The 24,728-nt window shown below is 38.1% G+C and overlaps 1 protein-coding gene across 7 annotated transcripts in view; it reads right to left on the reverse strand.

Moving 5' to 3' along the window:
• The window catches only part of LOC109676129 (RNA-binding protein Nova-1-like), a 115,578-nt gene that overhangs the window by 35,026 nt on the left and 55,824 nt on the right, over positions 1–24,728 (reverse strand). The window lies entirely within an intron of this gene.

Genomic DNA, 24,728 nt, shown 5'->3' on the forward strand with positions numbered 1-24,728 from the left:
TAAATGTAAATGCTATGTACAGAATTGTTACACTGTCTTTTTAAGGAAATAACAAGAAAAGTCTGTACATACTAAGTGTGATTCAATACTTTTTTTTTTCCAAAAACTTTCAGACCGAGTTGGTTGAATTCACAGTTGTAAAGCCACAGTATGGAGGGCCGACTGTACTAAACTACACCATCTCCTCTTGTGCCCTCTCAAAGAAGCAGCCAACATATCAGCGAAGACATGAAACCCCTTTAAGCTCTGTTTCTAACAACTAACATGGAAACTACAGTTTTATCTAGTTTTTGCCCCACCCTAAGTGGTGTCAGGGATCCAAGCATGAATGAGAACATATCTTGGCAGTTGAGCTGTTTTGCTTCCTCAAGTTTATGTGGTCTTGACAGCTAAGGTCTTGATGACAAACCTCCTGTACTGTCGTGTTACCCACACTGCTTTTCTATCTTTGGTGCTTTATTTCAATACAGCTTTTTATAAATGTGTCTTTTGTTGAAAGGTAAGTCATATATCCTTCCTGATATTTTCTTTGAAATCAGTAAAATCTGAAACCTGCTAATTTATAATCACTAGAAATTAAGGAATTTCAAATGAAACCAAACACTTATTTAGCACACGTTGCCATTATTCATATATTCCACATCCATCATTCAATTTTAATCTCTCTCCTTACAGCAAAAATAAAAAGGGCGCTGTTTGAGAGGAAACTCGCTCTCTTCAGCCCTTCTTCCTAAAATCTATATTTGGATACAGCAGTTAGTGGTCAGAAGCATTAACAGGCTTTCCATGAGGCATTACCCTTTTTCTCCTTTTGTTTTGCAAACAGAGCTTATTAAATCTTTGCTGTAGGCACCAGGACTGAAGAGCAGTGAGAATGTGCTGATGTGAAGAGTTTTACTGAACTCAAGCAAATCATTTTTGATTTGCCACAATGCCACAACTGTAAATGCCAGAAAAGCATGTTGTTTGAGTGGCAAATGCAAATTCCTATCATATAAAACATAGTACAGGAAAGCCAACAACTTACCCCTCTCCCTGCACTAGGGGTTTAAGGCAGAGAAGTCAGCTGCAGATGCTTCCCACTAAGTATTTTCCAATCAGTGTGAAGAACAAATTTTTGGTGCTAGTATAGCTTAAAGCAATCCTACTAGCAGTATCAGAAAGAAATCAGTGTATATTTTAGGACATTCAGAATTTCTTTCTTTTAGTTCTTCTCTATTCTATTTTGAGCTGAGACACACACAACTAAGTTTAACAACACACAGTTTAAAGACACATAGGCACACACGACTAATTTTAACAACCAATCAAGTAAAGATATGCAAAGCAAAGCCAATACAGTAGCGTTTATGCCTCACAATTCATAGGAAAGTTAGCCAATTTTCATCTTCACACATACACACACCTTGACTTGCAGTGTCTCTTAAATTGACTAAAATGATAACAGGGAGGTTGTGTTTTAGAGACAAATCCACAAAAACAAACGAAATGGAAAAGAATACAACATCCACAAAGCCTTGGAAGATAAGAACACGTGGACAAGTGGCTACTAACTAGATAGGACCAGGGAGGCTGAAACCTAAGTTGGCAATAGGGAAAACTCAAAAAGCAACCAAACGTACAGAAGAGAACCTCTCAAAGCCAAGAGTTTTTAGGCATCAGGTCTCTCTGGAAGGAGGAGTGAAGATGGAGTTGAAATAAAAAAAAATAGCTGAAAGTCTGTTCAAAAGCATTCATATACCCTAGTCCTTTTCTTTGCTCTGATAGATGGGTACCTGCCTTTTCCAGGCCTTTTGGTACCAGACATAGTTTAGGGTAGGGGAAAGCACTAAAAAACAAAACAAAAAACCTTTTTTTTCCTCACACAAAAAGATTCACATAGTTATGCTTAATCTCCTCATTCCTCTTTTTTGGACTCAGCTCCTAGAACCCTGAGAGCAAGTCTGATTTTTTTTTTTTAATAGGCAGAACATCAGAAAATCCTTTCCTGGGGAATCTACCCTGGACCAAAAGAAAGTCACACAGATGCTAACATCCAAGGTATCCCCATGAAGCAGTATAGCCAAAATCATCTTACAGTGAGGCACTTAGGAAACCTAACTCACACTCAGGGTTTCTAATCAGCTTTTAAAATTCTACTTTGAGCAGACAACCAAAGCTCACTGAGCCAAGTCTATAGTATATGAAAGTTAGAGATCTAAACAGACAGCCAAACGCAACTTGGAGAAAATAGGGACTAGGCATAGAGAAGAAAAAAAAAAATAAATCTATCACTAATGCCCTCATAAACAATAACAAGATGTCTAAGAAAATTCAGAAAAAGCATGCATATATGTATATGTATGCTCCTAAAAAGAGCACTGAAAGAAAGAAAAAAATGTAGAAACAAATTACAGAAATAAGTCCAAGAGGATACAGATCAGGGTCCTTTGTTGTGAAAAGAACCTGTGTTATTTATTTTTAGCAGAAATGGTTTCTTACAATACATTAAATGACATACTCTCCAGAAGGGCTAAACAGACAGACGGACACTGGGATGTGCTTTTAGTATAGCTCTCAAACTGTACAGAGAATTAGACCATGGGGGGTTCTACCACCAGGAGACTGCCTGCCTCCTAAGTAGGAACTGTCACAACTACTGCCAACTCCAAAAGCTCGTTTCTGTTGCCAAGGGAAAGCCTCAGAGCTATGGCTGCTGGCTGCAAAGCTGGGTGGGTTGTGCCTGCCACAATTCATAGGACCGAAATGGATGGCAAACAGCCTGCTTCTTGCCCCTCACAGAGCTAGGACTGAACACTGGCGCATCTGCTAATGCTGTCCCAGGGAAAAGCCTCCACGGCTATGCCTGCCAGAAGATAATAAGGAGTACTGCTGAATCTAAATTATGTCTAGGACATGAGCTGCAGAAGAGCCTAGGAAATATAACGTTTAGTTTCTGGTCTCTGTAGCACCCAAGGATAAACTAGAAGGATGGTGCGATGTATGTGAGTTAACTATCCACAAGATCAGCAACATCTGAACAATGAACTATCAAAAAGAACAATAGATATAAAAGGAACAAGGGTCTGGGCATGGTAGTGAGCAACCTGTAATTCCAGCATTTGTGAAGTAGAGGCAGGAGCATTGTGAGTTTGAGGCCAGTGTGGGCTACACAGTGAGAAATGAAAGAAGAGAGATGAGAGATGAGAGAGAGATGAGAGAGAGAGAGAGAGAGAGAGAGAGAGAGAGAGAGAGAGAGAGAGAGAGAGAGTCAGAAAGAGAGAAAGAGAGGAGCAAGAGAAAGAGAAAGAGTGAGAGAGAGAAAGAAAGAAAGTGAAAGAGAAAAAACACAAGAACATGGGGCTGGGAGGAGGGGGGTGGTACATGAAATTTTTCAAAGAATACTAAAGGAGCTCATTAAATTATGGTATAATAGAAGAAAGGAGGTAACTTGTAGATATATCACTAGGAAATTGCAGAACACTGGGTATTTAAAGATCTTACAAGCTTTCAGAGTAGAAGGAAATAAAGTCGTAAAGAATCCTTTTGGGCTTCTCAGCAGTACTACTGTAATCTAGACTACAAAGGGATAACACTTTGAACATTTCAAAGGAAGTTTTAGTCCTCTGAAATAAACTGAAATAGGATATTCAGAATATAGTAATCCCTGATCTATCCCCAGAAGGAGCAGTCCTGTGAAGTGATGGACTGAAACCCCTAGTTGATTGGCCCTATCTTTTATTTAAAATTTGTACCTTTATTCCTTTATAATTCCACACCCAGCTAAGCTATCAGTCAAGTATCAGGGTAGAATTCCATTTCCAGGCAGACAAGTTGTTTATGCCAGTGCATTACTATCCTCCCTGGGCTCCATTTTGACTCTCATTCCAAGACTTCTTTTTGCTTCTCCAGTGTTCAATATCTGTTTCTTGCATTCCATATTTTCCTCCTGCTCAGTTATGCCCTGATTTCTTGAAGAGGAACTAATAACATCTGTGAATAGATACCTTTAGACAATGTGTTAATTGCAGCTGCAAATAAGTCCTAAATAGGCCCTTGGAAGAGTTTGCCTTCACCAATCACAGAGTCTTTTTCTAAAAGATGTCCAATCACAGAGTCTTTCTAACAGATGTATGGACCTTGTACTTCTAGGCAAAAATAAAATGTGTCAAACTTAAACACAGGATAGGGCAAATCATCTTGGAGATTGCATCTATCTCTCCTTAGTGCTGTGCCCTCTGAAGGATAAATCAGAGCTAACTACAGCTTAAATACTCTTTTTATCCTGGATACATTTAGTCTGAATATTAAAAGGTAAGTGTTATAGTTTGAATCTTGAATGTCCCCCAAAGGGTTTATGTGTTGAAGGCTTGGTCCCCAGTCCGTGGCACCACTGGCAAGTAGTAGAACCTTTAGGAGGGAGCCCTAACAGGAGGAAGTTGTGTCATTGGAGTGTGCCCTGGGAAGGATGCCAACTCCTTTTCTTTAGCTTCCTGGCTGCCATGAGGTAAGCAGTTTCTTCTGCCATGTATTCACACCATTGTATACAGCTTTGCCACAGTATCAAAGGCAACAGGCCAACCTGAAACCTCTCAAACAAACATGAAGCAAAATAAGCCCTTCCAAGAGAAGTTGATTATCTCACTTGTTTTGTCACAGTGATGAAAACTAACACAAAAAGTGTTACTAAGAGGCTAGTAACAGACTACCCTCTCATTTCACACTAGACCCTCAGCATCAATTTAATATCCTCTCCCCAGCTTATGAAGAAAGGAAAATGCCAAGGATACCCGTTAGGGAATTTACATAGAACTCCTTTTGAATTCTGTAATGTATCTCATCTAACTGGGTAGAAAAAAAACTGATATTCTTTTCCCCTGCCACTGGAATAAGCTTGGAGGGCACTTACATGTTTTTGATAATTTAGAAAATGTTATCTAGAAAAATATTTAGGTAAGTTTTTAATTTATTCAAAATATACATAAATTCTCCCACATTATCTACTCATTTATTTTGCTTTAGAAATTACCAAGGTAAATAGAGGGCTGGGTTTCTGAGATGTTTCTATACTTGTAAGGGGACAGTAATTCCAAGATGGAAGCAATCATAGGGCTACATCCTCAGAAGGTAACCCTGATTTGGGCCAACCACAGTCCTTGGACTAAGAGCCTCATTCTTTCAGAAGAATAATACAAAGGCGGGGCTGTGTCCCTTTCCATACTGTCTCCTGTGAACCTGGTTCTGCATCCTGGGATGTGTCTTTAGGGCATCACCATGGTAACATTTGAAATATAATTTTTTGGCTTATGCTGTTCTCGCACTGGCTCCATCTGGCCCAAAGACAGGTAGGGCTGCTGAGCTGTGAGGGGCCATGTGGGAGAATATCAAATGTGAGGCATGTTGCCAAGATGCCACCAAGTAGGGGATTGGGGAGAAACAGAAAGGAGTCTCAACTATCAATTACTATGAATAGAATTCTGATGGTTCTGAACTGGGAGCAGAATGAACCTCACTTTGCACTGTCCACTGTACCAAAGAGCTCTGCAGGGAAGAGGGCAAGGAAGTAAGCCCAAGAAAGGCTTCCCAACAGTCAAGTCACTAGGGGGGCATTGGTGCTCTAACCCCCAGGTATGGTGCAGTGAGTACAACCCATTGGCTGTTCTTGTAGTCACAGGAGTAGCAGTAGATTCTAGAGTCTCAGGTGTTGGATGTTGACAATCCAAAAATTATTAATTTTGATCCAATGATAGTAGCATTAATAGAGATAAAGGGAAACTGGCTTTTACATGAATAAAAGAGATCTAACAACAAATACATCAGCTAACCCTCAGGAGGTGGGTGCTTACTGTTTGTGTGTCAGGTCCTATTGCAAGTGTTGTGAGTATCTGAATTCATTTAATCTGTACAAAACTAACCATCTTTAAATCCACTTTATAGTTGGAGAAGCCACATTAAGGAATTTGTCAAGGTTACACAGATAGCGCACAGCAGAATGGAGGTCAGAACCTAGGCCATCTGGCTCAGTCTGTGCTTTTTCTCCCCAGGAAGTGCTGCCTCTATAGGCTGGGAATTCCCAAGCACTGAGAATGCTAGATAATGAAATATATAGACCTAATCTGTGAAAAATGTGGGTTGTTAAGCATGGATCTGTGACTTCTAATTCCGACAAGAGTCTTACGAGTAATCCCCCAGCATAAAATGATAACCATGAGCAATTGGGCTACGAGGTATGTTCAGTGGGCAACTACTCCTGCTTCAAATGGGAATGAAACACATTCCCTTCCCATTAACATTCCCCAAGAATTCCAAAGATAGAGAACAGACCTTAGTAACATTCAACTTTTAAGATCACATGTAAGGGACAGCTGGCTTTATAGTAAATTAATTCTGGGCTTCAAATCTAGTCTCGTTGTTTCATCTTTTGGACAGTGACATTTTATAAAATTAATATACAATATAAATAATTGTAAAATATAAACAGGAGTAAAATTAGAGCAAAGCGGTCATAGATAGGCATAAAGCATCAAAACAATGGAAACGGAAAAAGCAGGCTGCATGGTAAAAGCAGAATGGGATGGGATTAAGTCATGTTAGGGAATTTGGACTTGTTATAGAAAATTATGCAGGACTATATTATAATGAAGCTTGAATTATAATGAAACTTGAATTTTAGAAATAAAAAAAGCACTATCAGAGTTGAGGACTTTCTAAGAAAAAGAATAGAAAAGACAAAGACCAATTTAGAAAGTACCTCAGTGTCTCCAAAGAGAGGAGATATAAGTCTGAAGCAGACCAGTGTACAATGACCAGGACTTGGAACTGACTTGAATATAAATTACTTGACTGTGAAAGAATCAGAAAACTGACTCCAGTGCTAAGATTTCCAGCATGGGGAAAGTGAGAGGGGAAGATGTACTTAGCCAGGAAGGGATATTCAAAAGATGGATGACAGGATTCTGTACTGGCCTGAGTTTAGGTCAGATGGAAAACTAAGCAGCCAGGGCAGGGTAGACTAGAGAGAACGTAGTTAACTGAAGGAGAATCTGGGTGGGTATGTGTCCCATGAATAGGAAACTTAGCACTGGTTAGAAGAGCTCTAACAGATTCCATATCACCCAATCCACAGAACACGTTGCATATCTTGAGGTTATGCTCACCACCTGAGAGTCTGCTTTGCTCATGTGGATATCCTTTAATGAAGCACTTGCTTACTCAGTCCCAGCTGTGATCAAACCCCATCGCTGTTTCTTATAGGCAAAGGGTCAAGGACATACATATCACTCCACCTGACTCAAAGAATTCTTCATTATGCTCCAAGGTGGAAGATACCAAGCAGTGAAAGGCTATTGGAGAATGTAGCTTCCTGCCTGTATAACTGCCTCCAAACTTTAAAGTTTTCTATTTTAACTCTTTCTTTCTTCTTTTATTATGCTCAGGAAAATCTTTCCAACTCCTTCCACATCATGTCTCAGTAGCTTTATGATATTTGCCTCAATCCTGTCTGGCTATTTTTTTCTTTACCTCTCATGTATTAGTTTTGGCCTCTAAAATAATACTCTAAGTAAATAATACCAAGTTAATATCTCTGTTTTCACTTCTGTCACTAGCCATGTTCCATGTGATAAGCACACAAATGTTCTCCAAAACACTTGTTAGTCAATATTAATTTAACCAATTATTAAGCTGGTGAACATAGCAAAGGAGCAAGACAGAAATACAGAAAAGGAAAGTGCGCAGATTTTCTCACTGTGAAGTGCCATCTGATTGGCTGTGCCCATGAAATTAATTTAAAACCACAAGGAATTCTCATATCTTGTGTTGCTTTCAGTTTGTCCCTTTACAGAAGAGTGATCTGAAGATTTAAATACATGTGCTTGCCTTCCACCTAAGGGTACATTCTTCAGCTCTTACTTAAATAACAGGCACAGGCTAACCAGTGTTCAGACCCAGTGAAAGGAAGTGTTACTAGGCATTGCACTTAATTTCTCTTAAGAGCTGCAGTCTCACTCAGCCATTCATGGTGGTGTATCCTTGTATTAGGCAAGCTACCCACGTTGCAAATACTGCCTAGCAGAGGCCCAGACATACATACAATTGAAGTCATATTCATTCACATACAACACACTCAAAGACACAACTGAAAAAAATTCCTCACATGCCTAGAAGATGGAGCAGAGCTCCATTTCTAATAGAATTGTATAAAGGAGAAGAAATGAGATGAAAAGAAAAAATAAAGGCAGTACTGTGTGGACTGATGTGAAGACCATAATTCAGTTTTAGGTTCTGGGTGGCTCCTTATTTTAAGAACAGAACCTGCTGTTGGGTTCCTCATAGACAAGGAGATAAGACAGAAAGTTTAAATAATCAGAGATTTGCTCATCTGTAGTCATCTGTGTCTCACTCAAACCTACTGAAAATAAATCTCTTAGGAAAAAGGAAAGGAGAACCCAGGAATCTATATAGCAAGCAGAATTTCACGTATACTAAAATTTGAAGACTACTCTTCTAGGACCTCATACAGAATGCACACACACAAGTGCTCTAACCTAGGTCGTCTTTTATATGTGCCATAGTAAAGACACGGAATATAGAAACAGATCCCAGAAAGAGAAATCCAAAGCAAGTAAATCTAGGAGAACCTCCTGGACTGGGAATTTGGAAGTGATTAGGATTAAAATCAGAAAACAGCTAGGCTAGGAGTGAGGAGAACTAGGATGAATGTGTCATACGTAGGAGAAACTAGATAAACACAAACGTAAGGACGAGGCAGATCTGCAGGATGTCTCAGCAGTACAGTGTGGCTGGGGCCCAGGTGAATGGGCGTTTAGGAAGGGGTCACGGCTTTACCTAAGGAGAAAAGGGCTGTCCAGTGGGATGAGATACAGGATGGAAAGCCTTTAATGCTAGTTGGAGTCTAAGTACTCTTGTCGCTTTGCTGTGAACCACCGTGACAGGTCTCTGCAGAGAGGCCACAATCAGAGCTGCACTTTGAGAAGGTGTATCTGGTAGGGTGAATCAGAAAGGGTTACTTGGGCCTACAGTCCCTATCCACTTTGCAAAATCCAGAAAGCTATGAAAATCATCACTTGTTGACAAAACCTATCATGAAATGAAGTAGAGTTAATAACAGTCATGATTTATCCAACTTATTGTGAATATTCATGAATCCTGCTATAAAAATATCAATGTGTTTGATAAAGGGTGCTATCTAAAAACCTCTGGGGTGTTATATAAAATTTAGTTCATGTATTGTATGACATTTCTGAACCAAAAAACAATTCTGATTTCCGAAACACATACTAGACTAAGGTTTTGATAAGGGATTTTCATAAATACTAGACCACTGATACCTTAAAAAGGCTAAGGAAACCTTTTAGGAGGGGTTATGTAAACAAGAGTAATCAGTCCCTTCATTCCTAGTGCCTCGTTTTCTATCCGGAACTGCTGTAGAGGTTTGTCTAAGAAGGTGCCTGTGGACTGAGTGGTTTGGCTTTTATAATTTTTCATTACCATCATCAGCCTTCATCGCACTTCCGGACTCTGTGAATGAGTCCAGCCTATGGTGCTGGAGATCGGAAAGTAGCAGGTGAAGCAATGTAGACAAATGCTGCTGCATCTTTGCAGAGCTGTCCCTGTGTGCATGTGTTTGTGTGCACCAAATCCAGCAATATCAGAGCTGCAGCACTCCTTAGAAATCATTTAGTTAGACTCATTTCATTCACAGATGAAGAAACTGAGGGCAAAGGAAGGAAGTTATTTGCTAGAGACCCGCCTCTGAGGGCCTCACAGTTAACATTTGCTGAGCACTCCAATTTTCCATTCTGACTACAAGCTATTACAGGACAAGGAGTCCATATCTACTGTGACCAGTCACTGAGTCCTCGAGGAAGTAAATATTTACTACTCTTTTTTGGTTTTGGTGGAACTGGGTTTTGAACTTAGGGCCTTATGCTTGCTAGGCAGGTACTCTACCACTTGAGTCACTCCACCAGCCCACTAAAAACTCTTTGATCATGATTTTCAAAAGATAATTTTACCACTGGGTAATACTACTGAACTCACCAAAGCATATGCCGAGTACTGAAATGGAAAGGAATTTACGTTTGAGTCCAGGCTGTATCAATGACTGAGTGAAGAAAAACTAAGGAAATACCAAGACCTCTGTTTTCCTTTATAGGCATTTATGTTTACATAAAGGCATTAAATTAAATGTAAAAAGATTTATGTCTATGTAAACTTCTAGAAAAACTTGAGGGAAATAGAACCGAGTCTTACTAAACTTCTATAGAGTGAAATAACTTCTTAGCTTAGAAACTACAGAGAAAGAGAGAATAGAAAATATGCAGAGACCTAACTATATATGCTCTCATTTATTTCTTTATGATTTTAAAAGATAATAAATAAAATAAGAGGCAAATAGACAGGGAAATATTCCTACCAAATATTTCATATATAGATCCAGTATTCCTTTCTCTATGAAGACCTCATACAAATTAGTGAATAAAAATCATATTAAGGACATGAATAGACATTTCCTAAAAGAACAAATGCCTTTAGCAAGAAATCCATGATAAAATGTTTAGGCACCCCACAATGAATCAGAAATAAAAACAGTGGTAGAAGCATAAATTGCCTACAAATTGTCATAGATTAGGGAAACGATGATAATCAGTTCTGGTGGAACACAATGAAACAGACAAAACTAACAAGTTTTGGAAGTTACTTTGCAGACTAAATTTCCTCAAACTATTCATAGCCCTTGACCTCTGGTGTTAGAATTACCTTTGGGAACCTACCCTATAGAAATAATGAAGCCTGCAAACTTAAATAGGAACACAGATATTTATTGTACCATTATTCATAGCACTAAAAAAAACCATAAACAATCACTATGTTCAATAACCTTGCAAAGTCATAAATCCAAAAGGATCTATTCAAAATGATATTATACAACTAGAGAGGTGATACTTTAATTAATCCTTGGTAATAAGAGGAAAATGCTTATGACTGAATAGTAAACAAAACATAGGAAACTAAAGTGATTGATACAGAATAACTGTACCTTGGTAAATCAATGAAGCTATTCTATGAGTAGAAAATCAAAGCCTTATTTGAAATTTAAAAAATGGTTATATCTGGGTAGTTGATATCTGGGTCATTTTTTTTTCTCTACTCATTTGAATTTTCCTAAATATCTTTAGATATTACACATAAATTTAATTTTGAATTTTATTTCAAAAGTATTATATTAAACAGAAAGTCAATACTAATTTCTCCTTCTTATGCCAGTGAGAATGTTGGAAATAAGAAAATTCAAATTAGTACAAACATCACAGGGATATCTTACCTTGTAAACCTTCAGAGGAACTATACTATTGCAGAAGAAATCAGAAAAGCTTTTCTCTTTCGCTAAACTATTATTATAATTCTATGAGGTGGGCGATATCAATATTACCATTTTATACTAGGTACCAAGAAAGTAAGTAACTTGCTCAGATGTCTTATGTTTGGCAGGAATTTGAACTTGGCTGTCCAGCTCTGGAGTGGTCCTTTTAGAAACCATATTATGCAGCCTCTCAGTGACCTTTGGAGCAAGAGGGTCCTTGGATATCATTAGTACCAATGGTAGGGAAAGGTTAAGCAACTTGCTAAATTCCACATGGCAAGGTATCTACTAGTTAAACAGAGTAATATGCTTTATAGATTGTGACTCACAGATACTAACAATGATTAAAATAAATACAGATATCCCTCACTTGTTTGCTCAATTTTGTTCCTAAGATTCAATTTTTCTTTTTCCATCTTCTTAGGACCTATGTAGGGAAAAGCCACACTTCTGTGGTCTTACATATTTGAAATCAATCCAAGGGCGGGTAGATATCAAGCTCTTTCCTCTGGGCTCCACCCATTTAAGATAACAGCCTCACTGAAATGTCTTCATCAAAGCATCTTCCAGGTGTGGTACTATTCCAGGCTTTGTACAACATCAGACTCCAACCAAACTCTCCAAACTACAGGAGAGCAGTGTTAAGAGTCAAAACAAAACATAACCACTTGCCAACACCAAGAAAGAAGCTGCTTGTGTGTGCTTATTTTCTACTCTATCATGAAGTCCAAAATAAACTCCAGGCTTCTGCATCACATCTGATGTAGAGTCAGCGTCAGATCACTGTTGGGAGAGCTCTATACCAAATAGCTGGGCTAAATGACAAGAGAAAGTTCCCCAAACTATTCCCCCAAGCCACGTGGCTCAGACATGCCCATCTCTGTGGGGTTTAGAGGTTTTTGGACCTATCTCTGTGGGGTTTGGGGTCCATATCAAACTGTGAAAATATCAGGACCCAATAAGATGGCCACAAAAATCATGAAGATGAATTACCTCTTACCTGGTGCTGAAGTGTCAGCCTGTCCTACAAGGGCAGTACAATGTCTGTCTTCTCTAAAGGAACCAGATTTGCAATGGCCCAGCTCTGACTAAACAGAAAGAAATGATGACCAACAAAATTTAAAGCAGAGATAATAGCAATAAAACTAGGGATTGCATGCCTAATTGGAAGAAGGAGAAGCAATTCTGCTCGTAGCTACATAAACTATGTTACTCTGGTCAAAATGATCAATGAAATTTATGACTTAAAGCAAGAAAGTCATATTTAAAAGCTTTGCCTCAAAATTAAGAGTCAAATTAGTAATCTTATTTTAAAAAACAGATGAACAATAAATGATTTAACTGTATAGATACTGTGTTTTTCATTTGATTGGGTTTTTGTTTGTTTGCCTTTTTTGTTTTGTTTTTCAACCTATTTCAAGGCAGGACTAAATACACGCATCTTCCATTATGTAAAAATCAAAATGTTCTCAAATCCAACTATTTAGGCTCCTACACACTATTTAGACAAACACACTTTCTTGAGATCGAAAAACAATGAATGAATTACCACGACATACTAGCAGGATGACAACCAACCAACCAAACAACCAACCAACAAAAAGCAATGCCAAGCTACAGCTAGAGCTTGAAACAAGTCAGATACTTACATGTAGCTAGTAGAGCATAAAGTGTTGTAACTACTTGGAAAATGGTTGGCAGTTTCTGATAAAATTAAGCACAGCATTCCAATGACCTAGCAATTCTACTCTACTCTGTGTACCCAAGAGAAATGAGTGCATATGTCTACAGAAGCTCATAGAATGTGCAAAGCAACTTTATTCATAATAACCCCAAACTGGGGTTCAGTCAAGAGACTGAATCAACAGGACACTCGTGAACAACAACAAAAACCCACATTAACACATGAAACAACATGGATGAGTCTCAAAAAACACACTGAATGAAAGACCCCAAGACCTGAAAGAATTAATAGACGCTGTATAATTCCATTATATGAAGTTCAAGAACAGGCGTAATTATCCTTGGTGATAGAAATCAATTTTCTCATTCTCTGAGGATAGGGATTACCGATTGGCAAGGAGCATAAGAGAGCCACCTGGGATAGTGGAAATACTCTGTATCTTGAACTGGATGGTGTTCACATAGGTACCCACACATGTAAAATACCATTAAGCTGTACACTTTACATTTGTGCCTTTTGTTGCATGTTCATTACAACTCAATAAAATAATGAGCAGACTGAAAGCATTTTTATTAAAATTTTAACATTAATTTGATACCTGTGCATCTAAAAGACAATAAAAATCTCTAAGTAATATAAAAAACCCACTTTTTGCTAATGAAAAACGAGTATAATGATTTAGCTACAAGAATGATCACTGAAAAATCGTTTCTTATAGGCAAAAAACCAGATTTTAAGTATACAATAGGGGATTTGTTGTGGGTATATTTATATTAGCACTCTATACCTGAACTAAATTAAAATGTTGTAGTAATATTTGCCATAGACACGGAAAGATATGATCTAGCAAGGAAAAGGTATATATGTGTATATACACTATATATATGCATGATTGCTGTGGACTGAGTGTTTGTGCTCCCCAAAATTCAAATTTTGAAGCTCCAATTCCCAGTATGGCTATACTTGGGATCATTATTCTTCCTACCACAGATGATTCCTTAGACACCCCCAAGAATGAGTACCACCTCATGATCCTTTAGGCAACTTCACAGTACTATGGAGACACAGTTGGTGACAAAATATTCACTCACTAATATACTGCAGCTTGATGATGTACACTATTTACCTATCGCTCTGCCTGGTTTTGCAGGAACCTTGGTAGAGTGCAGTTAAACCAATTTCCTCATATGAGAAAGTTAATGAAGAAATAAGATTTGACAGTATTTCCTATAGTGAAAGAGGCTGATGAGATTGTTATAGCAGTTTGTAGGGATACTGTTTCACTTAGACCTTTCATGCTTGTAGGTGATTTCATGGTCTCTGTATACAAGTACAAATGAGTCATGGAAAACACTGTGAAATGTTTACCTTTTTTTTTTTTTGGTGGTGGTGGTACTGGGGTTTTAAACTCAGTGCCTTAGTGGCTCTACCACTTGAGCCATGCCTCCAGCCCTTCATGCTTTATTTTTTGAATAGGGTCTCATGTTTTGTGCCCAGGGCTGGCCTGGACCGAGAGTCTCCTATTTGCGACTCTGATGTAGTTGGGTGGACAGGTGTGCATCACCACACCTAGCTTTTTATTGGTTCAAATGGAACTGTGATCCTCTTAATCTCTGCTTCCTGAATAGCTAGGATTACAGGCATGAGCAACTATACCTGGCTGAAATATATTTATCTTTGAGTGAGATTTTGTATTTCATTTGAACTTTGGTGGATCTATGAATGATGGCTAATAATCACAGTGAAAGGTGGCTCACAGCAAACAACTTGTAATCATTTAGCACAGGTTTAAAAAGTCCTTTACTTTTCCTTATTGCATTACTCTGAATTATCACATGTGCCTGAGGCCCTCCAGTAAAAATCTCCTGATCAGTGACAGCTGCCATTTTAGCCATTTTCAGTTGATCTGATCAGTCTCTGCTTTTGTTGCATTGTTGAAATAGTGTTGGGCACAGATTGGATGATATGAGGACCAAGGTAACATAGGCACGCTTTGGTATTTGGGATCCTGTCTAAGCCACCTCTTTTTTTACCTGTCCATGTGCCTACTCATTGTCTATCTGATGGTCCTTGTCACTTAAGGCATTCCATAACACATACTAAACTTTATCTTTTCTCTCTTCCATACTGCAAGCTACTTAGAGCACTGATCTTGATTTTCTATAGTGTCTGGTACAGTCCCTTGAATGAAGAAGGTTCATCATTAAGATGCCAAACAGTTCACATAGAAACAACCAGAACATACAGTGGAAGACCTCTTTATTTTAAAAAAGATCTACAAAAGTGGAAAGCTTTACTTTGGTATTGGTACCTTAGAAATCTAACAGAAGGGTAATAAGCATATATATTTCAAAGCAAAAACCCAAGTTCAAAGCAGAGCTTCACAATTCATTTATAAACTATAAAAAACACCCAGTTTTCATTTTCTCATTTATAAAAATAGGGATGTTACCCTACAGAGTGTTTGCTAGGATTAAATGAGATAATATTTGAAAGGGCCTACATATGCATACACAAATTTAAGCTTTCTGATTCTGTTCCACCTTCCAATTCTAACTAAGGTTTTATTCTCTTTGTTGTATTAAGATAGTTTGGGTGAACAAATACAGTCCCCTTGGAGAAAGAGTAATAATATTCAGCCACACAACTCAAGGGGCTGGCCAGAAACTGGGAACATCATTCTTGTCACTTGCTTGCTCATATCAGATCCAATAGACTTAAGGAACCAAAATGAAATGTTCTCCACATCTCACATTTCCAAGCAGAATACAAACTCCAAAGTCATTTCACATGTTTTATGTGAATAATAAAGGTGATTATACCTAGCTGCATCATCATACACAGTGGTTAGGACAAGTGTCCATCTACATTGATAGAGGACCACTGCTTTAATATTCCCTTTTTGCATTTGTTATGGATTGAACTGTGTCCTGTCAAAATTCAGACATTACTTTGTTGTTTCTGTCACAGCACCCCCAAAGTTGAGTATACAGCATCTAAAGCAGTTCTATTTGACTACAGCCAGTCACTGGAAATTAAAGCAATAAGACAGGAAGAAGAAATAAAAGGAGTACAAATAGGAAAGGAAGAAGCCAAACTGTCTTTATTTGCAGATGTGATCTTATATCTAAAAGATGCAAAAACACTCCACCAAAAAACTGTTAGACGTCATAAACACTTTTAGCGAAGTAGCAGGATACAAAAAATTACAAAAATCATTAGTCTTCCTATATACTGACAATGACCAGATTGAGAAAGAGTAAAGGAAATAATTTAATTTATAATAGTCTCAAAAAAGTACCAGGAATACCATCCATTTACCAGCGAATGATAACATTTCGTTCTTCTTCATGGCTGCATAAAATTCCATTGTGTATAGATACCACATTTTCTTAATCCATTCGTTAAAAAAAAAAAAAAAAAAAAAAAAAGTACCAGGAATAAACTTAACAAATGACGTAAATGACCTCTACAATGAAAACTCTAAACCACTAAAGAAAGAAACTGAAGAAGACTACAGAAAATGGAAAGATCTCCCATGCTCATGGATTGGCAGAATGAATATTGTGAAAATGGCTATATTACCAAAAGCAATCTATATATTCAATACAATCCCCATCAAAATTCCAATGACATCCATCACAGAGATTGAAAAATCAATCCTAAAGTTTACTTGGAATCAAAAAAAAGACTATGAATAGCCAAGGCAACATTGAGCAAAAAAAGCAATGTTGGAGGTATCACAATCCCAGGCTTCAAATTGCACTACAGAGCCATAGCAATAAAAACAGCATGGTACTAGCACAAAAACAGATTTGTAGACCAGTGGTACAGAACTGAAGACCCAGATATGAAGCCACACAGCTATGCCCACCTGATTTTTGACAAAGGCATCCAAAACATAAGATGGAGTAAAGACAGCCTCTTCAACAAATGCTGCTGGGAAACTGAGTGTCTGCATGCAGAAAACTGAAACTAGATCCATGTCTTTCACTCTGTACAAGTATCAACTTAAAGTGGATTAAAGATATACTTCTATTGTCTCAAACAATCATTTCTGTTTAAAGGCCTAGAAATGACAATCCTATTCTTTTATTTTGAAGGATCTCCGAATAGTCTTTTTTTTTTCAATAATATGTGTTACTTTTCAATTTGAATATAAATTGTTCCTTTAGCCTATAGAATATTAGTAATATTCTATAACAAATAAAAATTTCAAAATCAGGTTGGCTTTTTTGTATGGTATATATCATAGTTTTTTTTAATGAAGTCATTTAGATGTTTTTTTTATGCAGTGCAATTCAACCAACAGGTCAAAATAGCCATTGTCTCAACTGACATTGATTATGATCTTTTGTGTACAGAAAATATATTTAGTATTTATGCCTGGAGGATTTCAAATTCAGAGTACTGCATATTTCATCAATGTTCTTTTTAAAAAAATCTGTCATCCTATTTTAAAGTAGGATGATTTGGATATTTTAAAAGATTGTTTTGTTATGAAATGTACCTAGAAATGGAGCATTCATGACAAACCTTCATTTCAAGGTAAAGGAAAATGAATTATAGGGCTGAATTCCAAAGTTTTCATATCAGGTGGTTCCCTTGCTATAGGAAGCTTTGCTGAGTCAAACTTCTAAGGTTTTTGCTTTTGCCACGTAAGAGCTGATGCAGGGAAACATTAGGTCAAGGAGATGAGCTGTCCACTTCATTATGTCCTCTGGAGGAAAACAAAGCAGGAACTACTCAAAGAATGATAAAGATCACAGATTTGGAAGGACTTAAATATAAGTTTAAAAATACATGTGCAGGCATTAAAATTTTATTTAAAATGTGCAGCATGGGAAATTGCTTCTGATAATGCAGTATACGAGTTGTTGATACCCATCATCACCTCAATTACATAACAATGTCTTGTAGGCAGTTAAGGAAGATTGGAAACACATGCTACAATGTTAGCATTTTTAACTGCAATAGGAACTTAAGTGACTTCCGTTCTCGGGAATTTTTAAGAATAAAAATTGTTATGGTTTGGATATGAAGTGTGCCCCCTCAAGGCTCATGTGTTGAAGGCTTGGTCTCCAACTGTTGGATCCAATCATTGATGATGACTGGAATATGAGTGCTCTGTCTAATCAATGGATCGATCCCTTAATAGATTCATAATATGATTACACTATTCGGAGATGGTAGAAAGGAGGTGAGGCCTAGTAGGAGGAAGCAGGTCACTGTGCGTATGTGCTGGGACAACATACCTTATCCCTGGCACCTCCTGTCTCTCTTTGCTTCTTGGCTACCATGAGGTGATCAACTTTGCTCTGCTACTCCCTTCTGCCACAAAGTTCTCTCTCTCCACAGCCCAGAAACAACAGACCTAGCCTACCGTGGACTGAAACCTCTGAAACTGTGAGGCAAAATAAATTTTTCCTCCTTTAAAATAGTTTGTCTTGGGTATTTGTCATAGTGATTAAAAGTCTGACTAAAAGGAGTTGGTGGTTTTTTTTTTTTGATGGGGTTTTGAACTCAGGGCCTCACACTTGTTGGGTGAGCACTCTACCAAGTCAGCCATGCCCCCAGTCATTTTAGCTTTAGTTAGTGTTTTCAGATAGGGTCTTGCACTTTTGCTCAGGCCAGCCTCACACTGTGATCCCTCTACCTCCACCTCTGGAGTACTTGGGATTATGGCTGTGTGCAGCCATGCCTGTCTTGTTTTTGAGACAGAATCTCACTAACCTTTGGCATAGGCTAGCCTAGAATTGTGGTCCTCCTATCTCTATCTCCTCAGTAGCTGGGTTTGAAGACATGTACCACCATGCCTGGCCCTGGTTTTTAACAATTGTTAAAAGAAATAAAACAATGTAATCACTCTGAATTTTTCTATATTTAAGGCAACAATATTAACAACATCCTGTCCACAGTAAAACACACTGACATTATTTCCTCTTGTTTAAAATTATAGATATTGTAGTCTACTTTTTCAGTTGGAGGTACTCTTCTTCCTATTCTGATTCTCTTCCTTTTTGTTAGATCTCTAAGTGTTAGAGCTTCCCAGGTCTCTGTCTTTCCCTGGGTGACCTTAACCAGACAGTGAATTGCTTTAAGTATCCCTCCAAAGCTGAGGAATTCCAAGTCTCCATCTCCAGTCCATACCAACTCCAAGAACTCCAGGTTGCAACCTCTAATCAACAATACCATGTGTACATCAGTCATTGGCCTCTCACACTTAACAAGGCCAAATAGCATTACTGGCTTGCTAACTTCTTCCTTCCCCAGTCTTTCCTAATCCATGCTTCCTTACGTCTTCCCCCATTATAGTAAATGATATCACCAATTTATTCAGCTGCTTACATTGAAAAACTATAAATTATCTTTGATTCCATTTCCTTTAACCATCTTACCCAATTCAGCTAATTAGCAAGACCTGTTAGTGCTACCTGTACATACATCCAAGATTCAACTCTTATTCCCTCTTATGTGACTTCCACCTGGCACAAGACACTGTTATATCACAAGTAGACCCTGGCACAAGTCGTCTAAGTGTTGTAATTTTTTAGCTCATTTGTTCTCATGGTAGCCAGAATGAGAAATGAATCATGTCATGTTTTTGCTTAGAAATTATTCCCCACATCCCACCAGGTATATGATAAGCTCTGAGCTCCACGTCATGGCTGACAAGGCCTTGCAGGACCTGGTCCCACCCACCTCCTCAGTGTTATGTCTTCTCCATTCCCACTGTACTCTAGATTCAATGACCTTTCTTTGGTCCCTGCATCAAACTTTTGGAATTTTTTTGTCCCTTCTGCCTGCTATGATTTCTCAGGTCTGTCTCTACAAATGGTCCTTCCTCTACTACTCTCACCAAAACAGACCTGAAATGTGTCCCAGTTTCCTTGTAAGGCACAGCTTGTGCTGGAGCTGGCAGACCAGCAGCTGCTTTCAGATCCAACAGTCCTCAAGCAGTCAGCTACTATGCTGAGTTGCAGCCCTTGCAAAAGGAGCTAGTGACTCCCCGCAGTCGGGTCTCACTCAGGCAAAGCCAAGGACATGTTAATGGGATTTGGCAGAACATAAAAGGAAACAAGAAATTACAAAGGGAAATGTACTTAAAAAAATAGAAGTAGGTGAAATATACAGTAGAATTTGTGCCAGTTAAATACACCAAACCATCTTTACATTTCTGTGTTATCTTTAAGGAAAAGCAGGAAAGAAGACACAGTCACTGAAGTATTTATAAATTTACCTCTATAATTCTTGAAGCATCAGGATATGGGCATCCATAGAATGAAAAATTCTACACAGGCTCGGCCTTGAATAAGATTGATTTACAGACTCTAGGCTGGCCAATTCAGAACCCTGGCCACAGGAAAAACCTACACCTAGCAGTCCCATCTTGCATCGAGTGCTTTGCTCTTCATGGAGCCTGATCCGTAAGCCCTCTGTGGTGCTCACAACAACCCTGAATGTTATCTCTCCCACTTTACAGATGCAGAAACCAAGTCCAAGGATTTTATGCAATTCGACCAAAGAATCAGTCATAAAGGTAAGACCAGATGCTATTTGTCTGAATCTTAGTACATTAAAAAATAAAATTGTGCCTCCTAGAAAGTACATGTTCTGGGATCCAGGACACATGCTAGTCCTGGCTCTGTTATGAACCAGCAAGTATGACTCTTTAGTTTCTTCACATGTGGAAACTGGCATAACAACATCTAGATTAGTTGTACTGCAGAACCGCTTCAGGTATGACCGTGAGACCCCAGGTGAGGTGCACTTCAAGGCTTGTGCACTTGCTAATCCCTTGAATGTTCTTCCCATAACCTCTGTAGCATGTCATGTCCCCATTTCCTTCAGGCTACTAGTCATATGTCCCCATACTAAAGGTCTTCACTGACTACCCACAATAAAACAGTAGCTCTGCTCCTAATCTTTTCTCACCTATTTAACGTATTTCTTCTCCATCTGACATATTTGTCTGTCTTTCTAAAAATAAGAATAGAAGCTTCATGAAAGCAGGGAACTTTTCCTATATTGGCAACCCTGAAGCCTAGGGCAGTTGCTGGCCAGAGTATACCCTTTAAGTCATGACCTAATGAAGTGAAAAAAACCAATTACATGAATGAATGTAGTATTATCATCAGCAGCCCAGTGGCTGACTTTGGGAAGGAAAGAGGGGAAAGGATGGAATGGTAAGTAGGTCTTTAGCAGAGAAAGAGACAGAGAAAAGAACTGGTAAAACAAAATATTAAATCTGGATTACTTTTCTATAGGTTGAAACTATTTCATAATTAAGAAAACAAGAAGACAGTAGTGATAGAAGTAGACAAAAGTAGGCTTGAGGGCTTTTCTGGGATTTAAGATGTTATACTTAAGTTCTGGTTACTAATTATGATATATATATATGTATTTTCTCATCCTGTGATCTTCTAGCTTATATAAAATTGTAAGTTGCAAAGTTTACCCTGATTAAAGGCACGTATTTTAATGCCAAGAATGCTATACATATTTCATAGAAGAGAGATGTTTCCATTATAGACGCCAGGACCGGCTGAATCAGCTTCTCAAAGTTGGAGAACACCTGAAAGGTCATTTAGACTCCTGTTTCCCTGGTGGGAGTGCCCTCTCCAGCAGCTCCATAGGCAGTCGTCAGCATGGCAGCTGACTGACAATCCCTGTACTCAACCACAGGGGTGTCTTTTTCCCTTCTCTGGAGTATTCCAAACATTTATTCTACTGTCATCATCACCCCAGCAGCTTCATCTGCAGCAGGGCACATAGTTGAGTTCTTCCTCTAAATGTGTATGTATATGTCCGTGTACATTTTAATAACCTTCACTGTATTGAAATAAGCCTCTGTTGAATTCCACCCACTAGTCTGCGTGTTCTCTACTCATGGAGAGTTAACAGACATTCTTATTTACAAGGCAACCAACCCTCCAGATACTGTAAGAGAGCAAGCATGTCCTTTCCATGTTAAACTTGAACAATGGAAGAGAGCAGCTAACATAACCACCAATGGTAGTCAGTACCTGTTTGGGCAGGAGTCCTACTAAGCTGATATTCTATGTAAGAAATGCTGTATTTTTATGTATCCAATTTTAATAAGAAGGTCTCAAACTCAAAAAAAAGTTAACTGCTTGACATCTGAGTGAAACAAAAATTTTAGTTTATTTTCTTATAGTCTTTAAAGCAGCTTCTTATTTTCAACTTTAAACAAAACCAAGATCCTATATTACCTTCTCAATTAAATAATTTAAGACTTTAAAAACTAAGTTAATATATGAAAGGTAGCCTGGTATGGTGGTCCACATCTGAAATCCCATCACTGAGGAGGCTACTAAGGCAGGAGGTCAGTCTGGGATACGCAGCAAGTTCCAGGCCAGCCTAGGGTATACTAGTGACACCCTGTCTCAAAAACCAAAAACCCCAAACCAAAAAAAGTGTATCTACATACATATATGTATGTTTGTGTATATACATACATATGTGTGTGTGTATATATATATATACATATATATACACATACATACATATATATATATGAAAGATACCTTGGATGGATGTTATTAAATAGCTTGATAATACCACTTGGCCTTGCAACAAGAGATGGCTGGGTAAATTTTGTGATGGGATGACAGAAAATGAATGCCAAAAACATGTACAGTGCAATAAGCAGTGTTCACTAAATAACTGTTAAACTCCCACAATTATTAACAATGCATAGGAGTTTACAATTTAGATGGACTTCTTTTTTTAATTTTGATTTTATTGTTTTTACATGTACATTGTTTTACACATACATTATTTGGGCCATGCCCCCCCACCCCCAGTCCCCCAGGCAGAACCTGTGCTGCCCTCTTGTTCTCTGATTTTGTTGAAGTAAAAACATAAAAGCTAGTAAGAAAAACATGGCATTTTTGCTAGTTTGAGATAAACATAGCTATACAGGGAGTTGTTTCCATGCACTGTGTATTAAAACCCACATTGGTTCATCTCTACCAGACCTCTTCACTACTTCCTGATCCCTTCACACAGTGACCTCTGCCAGTTTAAGATTACTTATTCACTCCTCTACAGTGAGCACATCAACCACAGTCAAGTTTTAGGTTTCCTTCCCTTTCCCCATTCCTCCAGTGCACGTTCTCTCCTTAGTGTGTGACCCATGTCAATAATATTACTGCATTTGTTTTAGGTCTATAAACCACATATGAGGGAGAACATGTGATTTTTGGCCTTCTGAGCCTGACTAACTTCGCTTAAGATGATGTTCTCCAGTTTCATTCATTTACTTGCATATGACAGAATTTCATTCTTCTTCGTGGCTAAATTTCTGTCCATTTAAAACTCACATAGCTTTACTTTGAGTGCTTTTTTTTTTACTTTTAAACCTTTACCTAAAGGTTTAAAATCACAATTAAAAGAATAAGGTGACTAGGCATGTCCCCAGGTTCAAGTGAGTAAATCAGAGTAGGACAGGTTAATGCTACTCTGCACAGTCCACAAACCATACTGCTCCACAGTAACAACAAGCACTGAGATAAAGCTCTTAGACATTTATTAAACATGGACAAAGTAATTTTATGCCTTTTGAATGTAATAACTACTTTTTTAAAAACAGCTTTAGCAAGGATTTATTTTAGTGTAACAGGAAAAAGTATAGACAAGGAAGGGGGGGTGCAGAAAAAGAGAGAAATATTTCCTGTTCCCCACACAGGAAATGGGAGCAAAGACTCCAACTTTAAGAACATATGAACTGATCATTTTTCATTTCAGTTTTCTAGCAATTCCTTTTACCCTATATTATAAGGCATTTGTCTAAACATATTAGAAATTTAAAAGGAGATATTTTCAGAAGCCAGCACTAGGTGAGCTGGGATTTGGGTTCTTTTTTATTTACATAATTTCTTCTTTTCAATTCTGAGTTATCTGCCCACCTTTAATGCTGCAAACACCTACAATGCCAGGAGATGGGTGTAATTCACAGAATCATAAAATGGTATGAAAATGACAAGTCGTCTTAAAGATGAAGAATAGAATGTTGTTGAGGGCCTTCCAACAAAGGGCGGCAGCTCAATCACTACGCTCACTCACTCCTTTGCTGGCCAAATAAGAATGATTCCTTCCTTGCCAGAGCCCTGGAATTAAGAGCGAGGACGATTTAGCAAACAATGGGTGTTAGTGTCCAGGGCCAACTCTGAGAAGAGAATGTCTGCAACCCTACAAAGAACCCTAATTCTGATGTGCTGAGAAGAAGGTGAAGAATGTCTATAAGGGAATTTGATTTTATTGGAAAATGTTAAACATTTGACAAGTGAATTGCTTTTCTATAATATATAATTTCCACATTTAACCTTGTGTTTTAAAGCATCAATTAAAAATAATGAGAGATGAAATCTTCTATAGTCTTTGGAAAAGTCTCACTGCTACCTGAACCACCTCAAAAAGCATGGCCAAGGAGTAGAAACAGAACAGAGGTCTCTAGGATATGGAAAAGGGAAGGGTTGGAGAATGTGGGAAGGAATCAAGAAACACTGCAGTCCACAGGTGTTTGGCCTCTGTCTTTTGTCTGGTGAGCCTTGTCTTTCATGTCACTGTGTCCTTCTTCAGCAACTCAGTATTACTAAGTCTTTAACAAATTATGCACCATCTTTTACTGTCATTAGGTAACAGACACTAGAGTTG

This window comes from Castor canadensis, chromosome 3 (genome assembly GCF_047511655.1).
Source record: "Castor canadensis chromosome 3, mCasCan1.hap1v2, whole genome shotgun sequence".
NCBI lineage: Eukaryota > Metazoa > Chordata > Mammalia > Rodentia > Castoridae > Castor > Castor canadensis.